Source organism: Heterocephalus glaber, unplaced genomic scaffold (assembly GCF_053883595.1).
Source record: "Heterocephalus glaber isolate CG9 unplaced genomic scaffold, H.glaber_assembly_v1.0 deba00001610, whole genome shotgun sequence".
NCBI lineage: Eukaryota > Metazoa > Chordata > Mammalia > Rodentia > Bathyergidae > Heterocephalus > Heterocephalus glaber.
The window spans coordinates 34245018-34261674 of record NW_028258381.1 but is presented as its reverse complement, the minus strand read 5'-3'; the positions used below and the strand labels follow the sequence as shown (position 1 = coordinate 34261674).

Sequence of the window (16657 nt, the reverse complement as noted above, 5' to 3'; positions counted from 1 at the left end):
GGAAGCTTACCAAGTTTGCTCCCCGCAAGGAGCTCAGCCTGCTGACCTCAGGCTCTGGGTCCCGCCTGCTGCCCCTGTGACTCCCTGTCTTGGTCACCAACTTTGGTCTGCAGGGACCACTCTGCTCTGAGACTGGGCTTCTATGACCCACTCCCAGCCAGAGGGATTGGGGAGATCTCTCTGATGGAGTCTTTGTGATGGTTTTAAAACATGGCTCCTGCTGGGCATAAGAGCACACACCTGTAATCCCAGCATTCTAGGTGACTGAGGCATGAGGATTGCAAGTTCCAGCCCAGCCTGGATAACTTAGAGACTTAGTGAGACTCTGTCTCAAATTCTTTTAAAAAAAAGGACTGGAAACGTAGCTCAGTGAGAAGCTATGGGTTCAATCCCCTGTACCACAAAACGAAACAAAACGAACAAAACTGGCTCCCAATTAAACACAGCCCCCCTTGCTTTGACATCCTCCACCCAGTAGTCTCCACCTGCCTCGTGAGTCCTGGCTGGCTATGACAGCTGCAGGCTGTGAGGCTGGGGAGGTGACACCCTGTACCCTATCTGGGTCAGAGGGGCCTCTGTCTTCCCCGACACACTGCTGTTCAGGGTCCCAAGCCCAGCACACGCGCACACACACACACACACACACACACACACACGCACCCTCAGACATTGGACTCAGGGTACTTTTGCACACGCTCCTGCCCCAAGCAGGCCCATCCTGAGATCTATGGAGCTCTTGTCCACCAAGCACTGCATCCCTTCTCTCGTGACCTCCTCTTCCATGAGGGCAGGTTTTCCTTGTTCCTGGCTCTGCCTGATTCCTTTCCCACCCACTCCCAAGACTGGGCGGGGAGCCTGACAAACAGCAGGTACACCATCAATGCCTGCTGGATGGACCAACTTAGCCAGCCCAAGGCCTCCAGGGCCCAGTGCCACCTCATGTCCGCGCCAAGAGGAAACTGCCCGGGAGCCCAGGTGCATGGCCTCCATCGCCAGCACCCAAGGATCAGGGTGGGCAGTGAAGCCTGTGAGGACCACAGGTGTTGCTGGGAAGGTGCTTATAGGTGGCTTTAACTCAAAGAATTGTCCCTGGCCACTGCATGGCCCCTCCAGAGACCTTGCCACAGACTCCGGCTTGCCTGCCAGCCACATGGGCCAGTACCTCAAAAAGTGTCCCTACATGTATTTCTATTCTATGTATGGCATCATTGTATTCATATCTATTATATATACATAAAACGTGCAGTGAAATCCATAATATAATACATAATAACAAATGTGATAGACATAATGACACGCTTTACATTCTCTCCATTGGTCCTCAGTGATCAGTGGCCCTCACTGATGCAAGCACCTTCTCTTCCTGTCTTCACTTAGCAGGTGCTGGGCCGGGGATTTAGCTCAGTGGTGCTGACGCTTGCCTTGAAAGCACAAGGTCCTGAGTTCAATCCCCGGTACCAAAAAAAAAAATCATTTATCAGGTGTTTACTGAGCACCTACTGAATGCCAGGACCCACCCCAAGGGCTGGCACACACAACTGAGTGCAGGGAGGGGTGCAGAGGAGATAAACCTTTCCAAACACTGATACCTCAGCATCGTGCAGAACTGTACCCTGGGAACTGTCCTCAGGAGGAGGAGCTCAGAAGCCTTCAGAGAGGCTAACAGAAGGATTGAAACTGGACAGAGATCCAGGAGGGCTTCCCTGAGGAAGTGAACCTGGGGTGGCACAAAAGGAATATGTGTATGAATTAAGAGCAAGGGAGCAAGCAGGGTAGCTGCACGTGCAAAGGCCCTGTGGCAGGAAGGTGGGAGGGAGGATGACCACAGAAGAGAAGGGGTCTTTGGTACAGCATCAGGGACAATGGTTGTGGTCAGGTCTTTTTTTTTTGCTACCAGGGATCGAACTCAGGTCTTTGCGCCTGTACAGCAGGTGGCGAAACCACTGAACTAAATCCCCGGCCCTATCAGGTCTTGACACTATGGCCCTTCCCTATGGTAGGTGTACTTCCAAAGTTGGCCACAGCAGAATCTCCTGTCCCATGTCCTATTCTAGAAGCTTCTTCACCCCTAGGAGAAGATGGAGGTCTCCCTCTCTGTCTGGAGGTGGGCCAGATTCAGTGCCTTGCTTTTTATGGACAGAGCATAGCAAGAGAAGGCTCTGGATCCCAGGTAAATGTCACCTGATGTCACACAGGGAAGGACAGGGCCACCTGCCACCCAGAGGGCCTTGCCTGGAGCCCCCTAACACAGCTGGCCCAGCCTAGCGGAGGCAGCTCTCCCTTTATCTCTGGGGTCTCCTTGTCTTCCCAGCCTCCCTGAGACTGGGCACATCCCAGGGCCCAGTCAGGGCCAGGGTGCCCCAGGCCTCACCCCGCTCCCGTGTGCCCACCAGGCCCTGCCTCGAGGCTGGGAGGGAAGCCAAGCCAGACAAAAAGCCTCTGTTTGGGCCCAGCTGCGCGAGGCTGATATTTATGGCGGGCTGGGAGTTTAAGAAAACAGGGGCCTTCCGTCCACGGGCGAGCGCGGCCGGCGGGGGAAGCAGGAGCTAATTAAATCTGCGCAGGCTGGGGCCACAGAGGCCGATTGTGCGGCGAGAGGATGTTAATGCGCATTTTAAATATTTATTGTAACTGAGGTAGGTTACGAAAACAGACATCCCTCCTTTCAACACTCCGAGCGTCAGATTTAGGGGCTTGTCTGCCTGCTGAGTGATTTCACAGCAGCCGGCAGGGCTGGGAGCCCATCCATCACATCCGCGAGAGGCCGGGATGGTGAAAGATTAGCGGGCTGATTTATGGGTGCGAGCGGAGGGCACAGCCACACACCTGTCTGGGCTGGTGGGCAGCGAGGGTGCCCTGGCCAGGCCCTGCCAGGCGGGATGCTCGACTCCACATCAGCCACTGGGGCCACCAGGGCCAGGCCGGTGTTTCCAGGTACCTCCTGAGCCTCTCTGGGCCGCCCTTTCAACCTCCATAATGTGATAGCACACCAGGCCCCAGGCGAGGGTGCTGGGTGCTGCGTGGGACTTTGGAACGTGGATTGTAGGACGCTGGCTGTGGGAAGGAAAGCCAGGTGTGCAGTGCATGTCGATCCCATGGTGCCAATGCCCCACCGTGGTAAGATTGAGCTACCAGGCTGTTGGTTGCTGTGCAGATCCAGGCAGAGTGGGGCACAGGAGACAGACAGGTCCCCAGGCTGGCAGGAGTGGCTCCAGGGCCTTGAAGACCAAGTGTCCAGTTGGAACCTCCCCATCCTTCCTTCTGTGATGTCCTGATCCCCTGCAAGGTGCATGGATGGTTCCCGGGCTGAGTGATCAGGCCTTAGGGGAGGGAAGGGCACAAGAAGGCCAGGAGCAGGGGCAGCTGGCTGGAAGGGCAGGTCCACTCGATTTGAGAGGGCTGGGGTGCTGGGGTCCAGGCCAGCAGGTGATGGGTCTGCTGAAGAGTGGAGAGCCCACCTGGGTCTGCCCTTGCAGGGGGTATCTGGACACACCCACCCTCCTGCATAACCTAGCACTTGCTCCGCTGAGCAGCCCTTGGGGGTCCTGAAGTCCATAGCATCCACTCCAACAGCCTTCCTGCTGCATGTTCTCCAGAGCTGCCCCTCCCATGCCCCTAGGACGGCCCACTCACTGCCGTAGCCCACACAGGGCCTCCTGGAATTGACCTCCATCATGGGGCTCCCCCCTTCCTCCCTCCTGCCCAGCAATCCTGCGTCCTCTTTCCCTCTTGTGCCAGGGCCCCTGCCACCACATCCCTCTCTCTGTGCCCGCAGATCCTCACTGTCCATCCCCCACAGCAAGCTTGGGGCACCCCTCCCTCAGTGCTGTTATGCACCTCCTGGCCTCACCAGCATCCCTTTTGCATGTTTCCTTCAGAACCCAGGAGTCCAGCAGCATGGGGGGCAGGATGCTGATGCCCCATGTCTGGCCGAGGTGGGGCAGGCCTTGCTGTCCTGGGTCCCAGACAGACAGCCGCACGTGCCGCCCTGCCCAGCAGGCTCGTTAGCGTGTGGGGAGGGAGCGAGCAGAGACTGTGGGTCGATGGTGATGGGGCTGCCTAGCGTGGGCGGCCCCCTGCCTACAGGATCAATTATCCCACATCCCAGGCCCTGAGGAGCTGGGGCAGGCACCCTGTGGAGGCCCCACCGGGCTCTCAGGATGGGGCAGGGAACAGCCCCGTGTGCCCCAGGCTGGTGCCACCCTCTGGCCCTCCCAAGGCAGCCCTGGAGCAGACCAGACAGGACCGTGTTCTATGCTAAAGACCACACAGAGGACCAGGCATGGGAGGCTGCTAATTTGTCCCCAGGGGCCAGGTGGGCCTGGTGAGGTCAGGGCAGAACTCTGGGTTCCTCCTAGCCTGAGAGGGGTCCGAGTCAAGAACAGGGTGGTGCTGATCCTCTTGGAGACTCACCTGACTGTATGTCCAGCGTCCCTGTGGGCTGAGTGTGGCCAGGCAAGGCTTCCAAGGACGGGCCTTTCTGGAGCTATTGTGGAGGATGGCTTGGGTCAAGGCTGGTCTGAGTCATGGTGCATAGCTGCTGTCCTCCCACACACCCCCTTCTGGGTAGTGATGTGGGAAGAAATCCCACCTTCTGTGTAGCCCATGTCCCTTACCTATGGGTCAGTCTCGTGCCCAATATGGGGTGTGGGGTGCTCTGGGGTGCTCTGGATGATGGAGGACTAGCTCTGAGCCGAGGGATGTCTGGGGGACCCTGGGGGCTGAAACACTTTAGGGTCCCTACCAAACCTGGGGGTCAGAGACACAGGACTCACTAGCAACTGTTCTGCTCTGGAAGGTGACAACTGAAGTTACTCAGCAGCTCCCAACTGGGTCTGGGGATGCCCAGGCGGGGACAAATGAAATGGCTCAGCTGGGACAGCTGAGGGGGTGCCTACCTGTGCTAATCAGCTGGGCAGTTCCTGTAATCAGGTTTCTCCCAGCAAGAGGATCCCAAGGCCAATGAGGGAGAAGCCCTTTTATGACCTAATATAGGAAGCCCAGAGCACCAGCTCTTCCTTGTGCTATTGGTCAAGCCAGTCACTTCTCAGGGGAGAATGAAATTCTGCCCTGTAATAGGGGCAGCCACAGCCTCTTAACAGAGGCAGTCCCGATTTCATAGGAGGATGCCCCTGCTTATTTGCAGAAAAATTGTATCAAGTATTTGGGGGAAACTGGGCTTCCCATCAATGAGATACTCTTGAATGACTCAGGAAATGAGAAATTTTTTTTCTTTTTTTTAAACCCAAGTCCTTCACACTGAGCTACATCCCCAACCCTTTTTATTTTTAACTTTTGAAACAAGGTTTCATTAAATTGCTAAGTCGTCCAAAGTAGGCTCAAACTTGTGATCCTTCTGCCTCACCAGACCAGACCGCTGAGATTACAGACATGTACCACCATGCCTGGCATGAGAGATTCTCTTTGCAATATTTTGTATGAGTTTCAGATTGTTTCAGAATAAAAGAAAATAAATCCACACTCGCCCCACCTTAGGGGTGGCCCCCTGCACTAGCCTGGCCTCCACCCCCACCAAGCTCTCTAAGTCCTAAGTGTCCTTTGTTCCAGCTCCGGGTGTCCCTAGCCCCAGCTTGCTTTTTACCCTCCAGGTATCTCAGATGCAGATGCAGATGCAGACACACATCTGACAACCCCACGCTGGACCCCAGCAAGCCAAGAGGAGGTTGCCAATGTCCCCTGTTACAACTTCATGATTTTGCAGAAAAGCAGAAGAAAGAAATGGACCAGCAAGGCTAGGGATTTAGCTCAGTGGTTTCACTGCCTACTGCGCAAGCTGAAGGACCCGAGTTCGATCCCCGGTACCAAAAAAAGAAAGAAAGAAATGAACCAGCAGCATCTTCCAGAACAGCGCGTCCAGAGAGATAGATATAAAGCATGCTGTGAGTGGAAGTTTTCTAGAAAACTAAAAAGCCAAAGGAGGTCTGGAAGTATAGCTCAGTGGTAGATGCTTGCCTACCTGGTGTGAGGCACTGGGTTTCACCCACAGCATCACAAATGACAAAAAAGGTCAAAAGAAATAGGTAAAATTATGTTAATAATATATTTAATTGGCAGGCATTGTGGTATATACCCACTCTAGAAGGCTGAGGCAGGAGGATCACAGGTTTGAGCCCAGTCTGGGCAACTTAGCCACTTAGTGAGACCCTAGCTCAAAATAAAAAATGAAGCTGAGCCTTCTTCCAACACCCAGGCGGATAGAGTATACCAACATGGCGGCCCTCGTGTCCCTGGAGTTGAGGAAGGCCTTCACAGAGCTTCAAGCCAAAGTTATTGACACTGATCAGAAGGTGAAGCTTGCAGACATTTGGATTGAACAGCTGAAGAGAATGAAAGAAGCATGCACATCCTACAGATAAAGAGATTATGACTTTGGTAGATGAGACTAACATGTCTGAAGGTGTGGGGAGAATGTTTATTCTTCAATCCAAGGAGGTACTTCACAATCTGTTGTTGGAGAAACAGAAAATAGCAGAGGAAAAAATAAAAGAGCTAGAACAACAACAATAAAAATCCTACCTGGAGTGAAGAGTCGAGGAAGTGGAGGACAACATCCGGGAGATACTGATGGCATGAAGGGCACAGGGAGCCTCTGGGGGCTACTCTCCCTGTAGACCCCCCTCATCTTGGCAAGGGCAGAAGGACCTGTGTTGGGTGGCAGCCTCCCGCTAGCCAGATGGACGTTTTATCTGGTTGGGCCAGTGACCAACCCACATTTCTATATCGCCCTGAGCCACTTTTCAGGTTCCACCCTAGGTAGTCCCTCATCTCTGCCCGCCACCGCTGCTCTGGATACTCCTCTCTCCTGAGGTGATCCATGAACTCCCAGGACAGGGAAGATGGGTGTGCTCTGCCTGCGCCTGCCACCAGGTGAGCTAATCAGGCCAATAAAAGATTTCTGTCCCACTCAAAAAGACAAAAAGAAAAAAGAAAGAAAGAAAAAAAGAACAGGGCCAGGATGTAGCTCCACCCAAAGGCCCTGGTTCGATCCCCAGGACCACATCATCATAATAATAACATATTTTACTTAACCCTGAGTGTCCAACCCATTATCATTGCAACATGCCACAACTACAGGCAAAACTGTCACTGAAATATTCTTTTCCTGCATCTGAGTATGCTCTTACCACCACACAGGACAGCATAGCCCATCCAGACATGGAGCTCCGGGGCCCCCTTGGGACAGTGCCGGTGTGTGGGAGGCCCCAGGTCCCTGGGGAAGGCCAGGGAATGGTGGCCCCGCATTGGGTTTTGTTAACCTCAGCCTCCGGGGCTGTGGCCCCATTTCAGAGGTAAGGGTGAGGCAGTGAGGGAGGAGCAGGGGGAAGGCACCAGCATAGATGCACGCTGAGCCAGGAGAAGCACAGACACAGGGGGACAGTGGTGGCCCCTGGGTTCCCCTGTCGATAGGCCTGGCTCCCACCCACAGCCCTGGCCAGGCCTCCACACCCCCTGTCCTGCAGCATCCTGTGTGGTGGGTCCTCCGCGCTCTCTGGTGTCCCAGCCCAGGGCAGTGCTGACCCAAGAGCTGCAACTGCTTTTAATCCTTAGCAAAATAGCAAACCCAGTTTAGAGTCTCAACATGCAAACCCCACTTAGAGAGGAGCTGGGCTGGCCTTGCTGTGCCTCTATCACGGGCTGGTGGAGGGGCCCCGCCTGGATCCCCGAATCTCACTGGGGTCACACCAGCAGCCAGTGCCGGCTCCAGAAAGACAGGCCAGCTGGGTTGTGGGCAGAGGCCTGTGGGGCTGAGCCTCATGTCCCCGCCCAATGTCCCCACCCAATGTCCCCACCCAAGTGGTGCCCAGGCCAGGACTGCCCGCCCACCCTGGTGCTTCAGAGCAGATGGCCATCTCTCACTGGGAGGGGCAGGGAGACAGTGACACTCTACCCTAGAGCCTCCCTGTCCTCCTGTTCTCGTCTCTGACTTCTAGAGAAAGATCCAAGGGTCTGAAGGGGCCTTTACCCAGGTCACCAGTGAGCAGGGACACTGGATCAAAAGCCAGATGTGGACAGTAGCATCTCTCAGGCTCTCAGGAGCCACAGGCCAGAGAGGAGGGTACTGACACGAGGCAACAGCCCAGCTTGGGCAATGTGGGGGTTCACTCAGGCCTCTGACCAGTCCCTCTGTCCCCAGAGCTCCCCTGGAGGCCAAGCAGGAACTCCAGTGGCAACCTGGGGCACCTGGCTCCTGCCCTGGCCCCCAGCTCCAGTGGGAGGCAGGCACATGGGAACTGGCCACAAACCAGCTGGGGCGGTTGTTCCCGCAACCTCCTTGAGCTCTGCTTTTAGTCTTTGCTCCGAGACCAATTGATTTCTCACTGCCATGGCCTGGCTGGGCCTTCTGACGTAGGCAGCAGCATTAAAAATGGGCGAATGTCATCATCAGCCACCCCACCTCACCCTCGTCCCAGTCTCCAGTCCTGGCCAGGGTAAGGCTCCTTCCCCAGCCTCAGGCCTCCCTGTGCACACCCAGAGGGCTACTTGGGCCCCTGGTCCATACAATGTCACGCACACCATGTCTGTGTACCAGGCTCCTGGCTGCCTCTTCATCCCAGCTCCCAGTGGCCCAGCTGCCCTAGGCTCCTGGCATCCAGGTGGACACACACTCGGGTCAACAGGACACAAGGGAGACCCCGAGAGTAGGCAGGCTTCCCACTGCAGGTGGCCTCTCCCTCTCCACCTCTCCCCTGTGAAGTCACAGGGTAGCCAGGCTGGGAGAAGGAGCCGGAGGCCTGAGCGACAGAATGGAGAGAAGCCATGGGCAAACTGCAAGTTGAGCAAGAAACTCACTACACCTCCGTTATACTCAGACTTGAGGATCCTTGTTTTGCCCCTCAAGGCTCTCACTCTTGTCTGTTGGTCACAAGGTGCTCTGGACCGCATGGCCCAGGCGCACACAGGTGTGGACATGGTCCAGGATCACACACGCACACGTTCACAGGTGCCCAACTCACAGAGGAAGCAGTGCCCAGGCCTGAACAGGAGTAGCCCTGGCCCTCCCGACTCCTCTCCAGATGGGCAGTCCTGGAAGGGAGGCACCAGCCTTGGCAAAGCTTGGGCCACTCAGGCCATGGGGGCTCTCATGCCACGCCCCATCTGCCTCCCCTAGCCCCTCCCCACAGCCCTGCTCTCAGAGCCCACGAGAGAGGCCAAGAACACACAAGAGGCTGCAGAGCTGGCGTGAGACCCATGGGAGCAGCTTAGCCACGATTCCCCGGGTCAGCATCTCAGCCCAGCCGTGGGTCTATCAGCCAGATGGTCGCTTCAGCAGGGAGAGAACCTGACACGCCATTTCAAACTGATTTCACGGCGGGCCTCCGGAGAGCCCCAGCGAGCCCCTGACAATCCGATCTGTTGTGAATAAATATGACAAAATTGCCAATTACAGGAGGGAGGCTTCAATGTCGTGCGGGCTCGGATGGCTGTGGCCACACGCTCAGGGGCCAGCGCCGCCAGGGGGATAGCCCAGTGGACAGACAGAGCCAAGTCCAGACGGAGGCGGTGCTGGGCTGGGGCCAGGTGCCGGGCCAGCAGGCTGGGATACGCAGCCTTGGCCAGGCGCCCCGCCTACCAGCAGGCAGAGGGGTCGCAGCTACACTGCCAGCTCTGCTGCTGTCCTCTGCCACACCCCCAAGCTCCATATTGCTTGGTTGGCTCCACAGGGAGGGGCCACTAGGTCTGGACCTCAGCAGCCTCGGTCAACCCTACTGGCCACAGTGTTCCAGCCCAGGTCTTCTGATATAACCCTCCCCATTCCCAGAGGAGCCCCAGCTGGCCAGATGAGGAGGCCCAGCGGGCCAGAGACAGGCCAGGGCTGCCCAGCCCCCAGCGGCAGGACAGGAGCAGGACTGAGAATTGTGTGTGGATGTGAGATGTCTATGTGTCCTCATACCATGCCAGTCAGGCCCCCAGAACCCCAGCAGGCCCTCTATCCCCGATCCATTCCATTCCTGCTCCCTGCTCAACCCTTGTATCTGGATTTGTCTGAATCGAGTTTGAAAAGGTGACAGTTACAGAGATGGACTTCTGCCTCGCAAGGACATCTTAGCATTCACAGCTCCCCCAAAGAGGGGCCATGCCATGTCACACAGCCTTACTGGATAAATATTAGCCTATTGGCTGAATGACGTCATAGAGCAGGCACAATAGCACCCACCACCCACATAGTATATCTGAAATCACGCAGTGCCTGTGCAGAGGGTGTTAAATAAATTATAGTTATTGTCACCACCATCATTGCCACATCGTGATCACCATCACCATCAGCACCACCACTGCCATCACTTGAGAGCCCCCCGACACCCTTCCAATTGCCCACTTGCCCTTTGAAGAGACCCCTCTGTCACAGTCTCAGTCCACCCAGGAAAGGGGAGCCCCTCCTCTTCTTTGGGGCAGCCCATAGTTCCTGCCGAGGGGCCAGCACATACATCTTCTCCTCTACCCTGACAGCCCTTCCTAGGCTGGGACAGTATCCCCATAGCAACAGCCATGAGGGGTGCCCCTCGGCAGCCCTACCTCCTCCCTATCATAGAGAGACCCTCTTCAAGGAGAACATTTGGAAAATCAAAAAGGCACAATGGGGCCGGGGAATTAGCTCAGTGGTTCTGCCACCTGTCTTGCAAGCTCAAGGTCCCGAGTTCGATCCCCGGTACCAAAACAAAAATTTTTTTAAAAGGCACAATGGACCTGTAATAAACTCCATTTCTTAGGTATTTTAAGTTACCAAAGTAATGTGGTGCTTTGCAGAAGGTCAGAACACAGGAAAACCCTTTACTCTTCATCCCAATATCTTGGCATGCCACGGTGGTACCATTCTCCTTTTCCAGGCTTTGTAGCTGCATATGTTCCTTACATCACTACATCTTCAATGTACATTTCATTGTAGATGTGTTAACATATTCCAGCCTTTGTAATTATCACTTTTAATGACTGTCTAGTATTCCACTGTGTGTATGTATCATAATTTACTAAACTGCATTCTGATCACTGGACATTTCAGCTGGATCCAATTTTTTTGGTCATTAAAAATAATGTTGCATTGAATATTCTTGAGCCTAAACTTTCCCCCATGTTTGGATCATTTCTCCAGAAGAGCATCCCAGAAGTGGCTTTATTTGGTCAAAGGTGCTGAGCATGGTGTTTAGTGCAGGCTGCAAAATCTCTTTCTAGAAAGGAAGAGACCAGCATCTTGGTGATGCGGGAGCTTCTTGTGTCACAACAGATCATGGACTGGGCATCTGTGGTTTCCGGGTCTAGTCACTAAGCTGTGGCTCAGCCCTGCAGATGCAGGGGTCCCATCAAACCCCTCTGATTCACTGTGACTTTTGGCATGTGTGGGGACAAAAGGATGAACAAGAGAGCGGAAGCCTGGAGTGTTTGTGGAGCAGGGCTGAGACAGAAAACATTTAGGGGACCTGTGCCAGGAGAAGGGACATGGAAGAGAAACACTCATCCTCTCTTGGGTGTGTGGGGGCCTCCCTGCCTTCCCTGGCCAGCACCCTCTTGGCCCTGCTGTGCTCTCCTTTTACTCAGGTGCATTATCCACCTGAGTGGTTGGGTTAGAACCCAGGGAACTGGTTTTGTGCCCCCTCCCTCGGAGCCTCCACTCTCAGCCAGGCCTGACAGCTCCACCTGCCTTCCCATCACCCCAGGCAGAGCTGACAGATGCTCTTAGGCAGAGCTCTTAGATGTCCTAAGAGAACCTGGACATCTCCAGAGCCCTCCTCTCTGGTTTCCCAGCTTCTGCCCTGCCCTCTCACAACAGTCACAGTAGGCATTCTGAGTCGAGGTCTTCTCATGATGGAATCTCATCAGACCTAGACTATTCACACCTGTTACCAGGCCTCCCAGGTCTTGGAGATCCAGTCCCTGCTGACCCCACCTTGTCCTCTCCCTTTTCCTATAGCCCAGGATGCTACAGCCCCAATGCTGTCCCTCTACATGTGATGCCTTTCCCCAAGCCCCAGGGATTGTCCTCCTCACTGGTCCTCCAAGTCCCAGCTTGATGACACCTCTCAGGAGCCTTCCCTGGCCACCTGAGTGAATTCTCTCCTCCCAAACCTGCACCATCCTTTGGGTGAAATTCATAGATTTCTTGTTTTCCTCCCATGAACTCCATGAGTTCAGGAACTTTATCCATTTGGCTTATTACTAAACAATGTACCAGCACAATGTCCTGCATTTGAATTGCTTAATAAGTTCTGGTAAATGAATGAATGGATGATGAATAGATGGATGGATGGATGGCTGAATATATGTGTGAGTGGGTGGATGGCTGAATAGATCAATAGGTAGATGGAATGGATGGATGAGTAGATGGCTGCATGGATAGATGGGCAGATAGATGAGTAGGTGGATGGTTGGGTGAGTGGATGGCTGGGTGGATGGATGTATAGGTGGATGGTGGGTAGATGGATGGATGGGTAGCTGGGTAGATGAGTGGATGTATGTGCTGGTAGGTGAGTAGGTGGACGACTGAGTGGATGGATCGATGAAGGGATGGATAGCTAGAGATCCATAATGAGTGGGTGGATAGTGGATGGATAGGTGTGTAGATGGATGGATGGATGGTTGGGTGGATGGATGTATAGCTGGGTGGATGGATGGGTGGATGGGTAGATAAATGGGTGGGTGGATGAATGTGTGGTGGGAAAATGAGTGGGTCGGTGGAGGGCGGGTGGATAGATGGGTGGGTCAATGGGTGGATAGATGGATGGATGAGTAGGTAGATAGGTGGAAAGGTGGATGGATGGATGGGTAGATGATTTGATGGGTAGATGGGTAGGTGCTTGGGAGGATGGAGATGGGCAAATAGTTGAAATCTGAGCCTTTGAAAAAGACTGAAAGTAACTGAGGAGGCAAAGGAAAGCCAGACGAATGTGGTATCCTGGGGCAGAGGCACTAGCCTGTCTTGGTCAGCCCTGGCTGGTGTCTGATACCCTGAAGGAGATGGAGAGACAGGCAAAATGGATCTCCTCACACAGAGAGCTCCTCAGGTCAGTCTTTATTTTACAATTTTTAACTTCTTTACTTTCTATTGTGAAATAATTTCAGACTTGAAACAATGCTCCAAACAGCACACAGAAAACCAGCACACACACACACACACACACACACACACACACTGCTCCAACCTGAGCGTCCCGCATAACAAGCATGTGCTCCAGCTCTGCTAGGTCCTACTAGAGTTTCAGCAGCTGTGCCTAGATGTCCACACCCACTTCGGGGACCTCATGTTGCTGGTAAATCTCATCTCCTTCATTCCAGAACAGTTCTCCATCCTTGTCTTCTGCCACAGTGACACTTGTGCAGGGTGCTGGCTGGCTCCTCCATGGGACACTGCAGTTTGGACTGTTTCCTAAAGTTCATGTGTGGGTTTTCTGGGGACATCATGAAGTGAGGCTGTCTCTTAGGGTACTGCAATGGGGTGTGAGAAAGGAGCCTGCTTCCTTTCAGAAATGGCTGGGGTTTTTCTGTGATTTCTCTGTGATTAATATGGATCTTCAGCCTTAAAGGTGAAGGTGATTCTGACTCCTACTACAACATGGGTGAACATTGAAGACATGAAGCAGTGATGTAAGCCAGTTACAAAGGAAAAATACTGTGTAGTTCCAGTTGCTTCTGCCTGGAGCAGTCAAATCCATACAGAGAGAAAGCAGAATGGTGGGGGCCAGGGACTGGGGAAGGAATGAAGAGTCGGGGCTCAAGGGGTGCAGAGCCTCAGTTTGGGAAGATGGAAAAGTTCCGGACTCTTCATAGATGGAAGAGATGGCCACACTATAATGTGAATGTCTTTTTTTTTGGTACCGGGAATTGAACTTGGGACCTTGCACTTGCGAGGTAGGCACCGGAACCACTGAGCTAAATCCCCAGCCCCCCTCCCTTTTTTTTTGCTGGTGTTACTAGAGATTGAACTCCGGGCCTTCGGACTGAGATAAATCCTAGCCCTGTTTATTTTTTATTTTGAGACAGGGTCTTGCTAGGTCACTAAGTTACCCAGGCTGAACTAGAACTTGCAGTCCTGCCGTCTCAGCCTTCCAGAGAGTACTGAGATTACAGGAATACACCATTATGCTGACTATGAGTGTCCTTAATGCTGCTAAATGGCACCCTTAAAAATAAGTGTGGCTGGGCCAGGGATGTAGCTCAGCAGTGCTGAGCCTGCCTAGCAAGTGAAAGGTCCTGAGTTTGGTTCCCAGTTCCAGAAAAAAAAAGTGCAGATAGGCATGGTGGTACACGTCTATCATCTTAGTACTCGGGAGGCTGAGGCAAGAGGATCACTGTGAGCTGGAGGCCAGCCTGGAATACATAGTGAGTTCAAGACCAGCCTAGACTACAGAGTAAGACCCCGTCTCAAAAAACAAAAACAAAGAAATCAAGTGTGTAAGTTGGTAAATTTTGTGTTTTGTTATATCTTACCACCACTAAAAGGTCTTTAAATTTTTAATAAGTTTCTTGGGGATGGCACTTTGAGAGCCTGGGTCCCTCCTTTCCCATTACATCCTGACTCTGTTTGCCCTCATCACTGATGCCTGCACCAGCTCTGGCTCTAACAATGCTTCCAGGTGGCCAGATGGCTGCCTTCCTGAGCCCAGAAGCCAGGAGACTCCACCCTCAAAAAATGAGGTCAGTGACAGGGACACAGGGACCAGAACAGCCATGGTGTCACCAAATAGCACCAGTCACTGCAGGAGCAAGTGAGCTGCTCCGGTCTTGGCCTGGACCAGGGTCACAGCCAGCTTTTCCAAACAAGCCATGCGTGCCCTTTTGCTAGAAGGGGAGGAGGGGTCTGGTGCAGAAGCCATGGAACCTGACCCCACAGGCTTCCTTCTTGCCCACAGCCCTGTCCTTGCCCCTCAGAGCCATCCAAAGCCTCAGGGAACCCTGGGCCGGGCCCTGCTGTGGGCTGACTGTGGCTGGGCATGTCCTAGGTGGTGAGTCTGGCTGGCCCAGATTCCCTCTCTCAGCCCACGTGCTTGGGGACATTCCTAGACCACCCCAGCAAGTGTCCCCCCCTTTAGGAGTGGGATGCTGTGGCCTGGACAAAGAGTAGACAGACAGACAGGCAGGTGCTGTTCAGAGGCGCCAGCCTTTGCCTCGCCCCATCTCGGGGCCTCCGCCTGCGCCCCAGCCTTCAAAGTGGCGCCCACTGGCCATTCATCATGGCAGATGATTGCTGCCCCCGGTGGCAGCCGGCACACAGGTGACGAGAGGCTCCACCAGGCCCCAGGCCCCGCCGCACGGCCACGACGTTCCCAGGGGCCGAGCTGAGGCTCCCCCGTGACAAGCGTGACAAGGATAACACACCTTGAATTCTCATCTTCCGCTCGCCTGGGCTCCGGCCTTTCTCCCTCACCTCAGGGCAGCCTCCAGGGCAGAGGGCTCAGCCCATTATCCAGAGAAGAAACTGAGGCCCAGGGGAACAAAGTCGCTTACCTGGTGAGTCACGGACCCTGGCTTCCAGCTCCCTGCTCAAGGTCGTCCTCTGTGGCCCATAGACCACCCTGGGGCATCCAGAGATGGGGCTGTCCTCCCACCCTGCAGACGGAAGCCAGGTGCCCCGTGGTGAGGCTGGGGTCCAGCAGGGCCGCCTGGGACAGGGCCCAGGTCCTCCTGGGGCCTCTGTGCCACACCTGGGCCGTCGTGCCACACTCAGCTCACCCCAAGTATCAGATGTCAGTGATGGGTGGGCTGCGTCACCGCCGGTCGTGAGAATGTCCCCCGGCTGGCCTTCTCACCTGCTGCTACGCTCCTCCCAGTCCCCTGCACCTGACCCTCCCCAGCTGGCCAGAAACCTTATCCGCCTGGCCCAGCGAGCCGCAGCGGCCACAGAGGATGGGCCTGGGCTGGGGAGGGCTGCGGGAACCAGGCTAGAGCCCAACAGGCTGGGCTATGTCCTTGCTCCGCTGCCACCAACTTCCTGTGTGACCTTGGGGAGTTCCCACCCCTCTCTGGGCCACTGTGCTCCCACCTGAAAGAGGTGAATACGGCCAGGTGGTCTGCAGCCACCTGGAGTCCGGATCCCTGAGATTCTTGTGACCTGGGGCCCCAGACACATCCTCCCTTTCCTCATCTACAGAGTGGGGTCACGAGGGCCCCAGGGAGTGGAAAGACACAGGAGGCCTTGAAGGAGGGCAGGGACCCATTGCAGACCCCAGCTGAGGGCCCTGGCCGACTGAGCCTGGCCTCCTCTGGTCCCAAGGTTCAGTCTTGTGCAGTGGCCTCTGACCCGGATTTCCTGAGCTTCCCACCCTGTGCCGAGTGACCCCCACCCTGTGCTGTGCTCCCTACTCCTGCTTCTCCCCAACATTGGGGCCTTTTCGGCTTCTGAGCCCCCCTGCCCAGCCGCTGCGCTCAGATGAAACAGCAGCATGTGTTGTTCTGGGGGAGGGCGCTAATCTGCTGGAACGGGGGCTGCCAGTTCTCAGAGCAGCCTGGGGTCAGGGGTCAGGGAGGTGAGGACAGGGCGGGTGCTGGGAGCCTGCGGGGCCTGGGAGCAAAAGTCTAGGGCCTCTGACCCGTGTGTCCGCCTGTGCCGTGTCGGGCCTCCTCACCTGAGCTGCGCTCTGTCTGCCAGAGGCTTCCACTCTTCCCAGGACAGGCAGCTCAGCATCTCCCCAGCAGCTTGTCCCACCCC

At 55.0% G+C, this 16657-nt stretch overlaps 1 pseudogene; it reads left to right on the top strand.

Annotated features, from left to right (window-relative positions):
• The first annotated feature begins 6230 nt into the window (after positions 1-6230).
• On the top strand, positions 6231-6690 carry LOC101698691 (prefoldin subunit 1 pseudogene; annotated as a pseudogene).
• Positions 6691-16657: the final 9967 nt, after the last annotated feature.